Raw genomic sequence first — 2,865 nt, 5'->3', positions numbered from 1 at the left:
CGACTGCCACCCGACTGCCACCCGACTGCCACGCCGACTGCCACCCGCCTGCCACTCACCTGCCACCCGACTGCCACCGACTGCCACCCGACTGCCACCCGCCTTCCACCCGACTGCCACCCGACTGCACCCGACTGCCACCGACTGCCACCTACCTGCCACCCGACTGCCACCCGACTGCCACCCGACTGCCACCTGTCCATAACCTGTAAAACACCACAGAGATGGAAGAGACTTCATCGCCCATTGGAGACTTGAAGACAGAACCTCACCCAGAGAGCTGACATGTCAGTGTGGTTAGACAGAACCTCACCCAGAGAGCTGTACATGTCAGCGTGGTAGACAGAGAGCTGTACAGGTCAGCTGGTTAGACAGAGAGCTGTACAGGTCAGTGTGTCAGACAGACAGAGCTGTACAGTCAGTGTGGTTAGACAGAGAGCTTACAGGTCAGTGGTTAGACAGACAGAGAGCTGTACAGGTCAGTGTGTTAGACAGACAGAGAGCTGTACAGGTCAATGTGCAGACCAGACAGAGAGCTGTACAGGTCAGTGTGTTAGACAGACAGAGAGCTGTACAGGTCAGTGGTAGACAGACAGAGAGCTGTACAGGTCAGTGTGTTAGACAGACAGAGAGCTGTACAGGTCAGTTGTTAGACAGACAGAAGAGCTGTACAGGTCAGTATGTTAGACAGACAGAAGCTGTACATCATGTTGACAGACAGAGAGCTGTACAGGTCAGTGTGTTAGACAGACAGAGAGCTGTACAGGTCAGTGTGTTAGACAGACAGAGAGCTGTACAGGTCAGTATGTTAGACAGACAGAGAGCTGTACAGGGTCAGTGTGTTAGAAGACAGAGAGCTTTACAGGTCAGTGTGTCAGACAGACAGAGACTGTACAGGTCAGTGTGTTAGACAGACAGAAGCTGTACAGGTCAGTGGTTAGACAGACAGAGCTGTACAGGTCAGTGTGTTAGACAGACAGAGAGCTGTACAGGTCAGTGTGTCAGACAGACAGAGAGCTGTACAGGTCAGCGTGGTTAGACAGACACAAGACATAGACTAGACTAAAGAAATAGAACTGAATGCCATGTTACTTCTCGGACAGCTGAAGTTCTACCATCAGATGTCTGTGTTCCTTGTGTTCCTATTTGTGGTTCCCTCTACACATAACTTATTTTAATTTACTAGGTAAAGTGTAGGCATACCGCCTTCATAAACAAATCAATACAATTGCCTGTTTACAGCAGAAAATGTTTTGTCTTTGTAACACGAACAAAATCCATCGATTTGTCTGTTGATAAATGTATCTACACTCAAACTGGCCATGTTTGTGTCATTTCCACATCTATACCTGCAGGGATATTTGTTCTGGGATTTGTCCCCCGGGAAAGATCTAACATTGGATATAAGGAGATACGAGACGAGACAAAACTTGCCAGTTAACTATATAAAATTGTGCTGACATCAGAGTTCCATGGTAACATGTCTTTACGTGACGTGATAAAACTTAGAGTCGCAAGCTCATTTCATAGCAAAGGTGTTTTAGAACAAGTGTCTCATAAAACCCATTCCAGACACTGGTACTTCTTGCTATCTTGGCATAACTGTGATTTGACAGAGAAATATCAGCTAGCTAGATAGCCTGGTGTAGCTATCCCCAAGCTATGTTTACTGGCTAGCTAGCTGCTGTCAGGTTGGCTAAACAGGCTTTAACCTACACATAGAACTGAATTAACAGATTATCTTGAGATGTCGAGTCAGTCAGGAGAGGGAGAAGAAGTCCTCAACTTCAAAACTTCTCTCCACAGCAAAGCTAGTTTACCTTACCTCGCTGACACTAGGTTACTCACTACTGCCCTTGTTTGTTTTATTGTGATTGAATTGCAAGGACACACCCAAGAAACACTCACATTAAACCACATCCCGAAGACAATTCTCGTTTGGGCTTCAGTAACGGTCACTGCATTTCTTAATGAGCACCGGAAGAAACCCATTTTATTTGTATTTAACCTTTATTTAACTAGACAAGTCAGTTAAGAAAAAAAGTATTATTTACAATGAATAATTGGTGATTGAAGGAAGTTCACCTTTAAGCCTTCCCCAAGCCATAGCCCTAACCGGAATGAATACCTTAACTTAACCCTTTGTGTCGTATCTGTTATAAACCCTTTAACCACGTGGAATTAACCAAGTAGACATTCATCGAAAATACGTTGCATTTTGAAGAGAAACGATGAGCTCTGGTTGCTTTTAACAGGCTTCATAAATAACCATTGGTTTTTGCCGTCGGTCTCAGATCCCCAGTGACTTTACATAAATGCCTCTTTGGTGACTGAGAACTGTTTTATGTGTCAGCTACACAGCCACTCTGTCAACTACAGTACATCTKCAGCTTTGATGATAAAATATCTAAGGCTGTCAATTACTTATGTCATACGCAGGCATTTATGCACACACATGCCACACCAATACACGAACGCACGCATACACACACACGTGATTATTGACTGCAGAGACCTACCACTTTCGCTCTAAGTGTGCGTGTGTACATTTACCGACTTCCAGTGTGTGTGTGTGTAGGAACAGACTTACAGACCTTTTTAATTCCCTCCAGCTAAAGGTCAGCCGTCAGACAGTATAGAGCCAGCCTAAAGGTGAAGGTAAACATGAAATACCATCAATAATCAACCATGAAGCACTGAGCATCATCCAGCCACATGTTAACTGTCAGCTCACAGACCCACTGGAAGCCCTCTGGCACAAAATGGTTCCTACGGGCTGCTTCTCACCATTGGAGTTGGGTCACTGTCAGAACACAAAGACTGTGGAAGCTAACGTGTCGTGAGCCCTCTGGCACAAAATGGCTT

Source organism: Salvelinus sp. IW2-2015, unplaced genomic scaffold (assembly GCF_002910315.2).
Source record: "Salvelinus sp. IW2-2015 unplaced genomic scaffold, ASM291031v2 Un_scaffold2789, whole genome shotgun sequence".
In the NCBI taxonomy this organism is placed as follows: domain Eukaryota; kingdom Metazoa; phylum Chordata; class Actinopteri; order Salmoniformes; family Salmonidae; genus Salvelinus; species Salvelinus sp. IW2-2015.
This window is presented reverse-complemented; position numbering follows the sequence as displayed.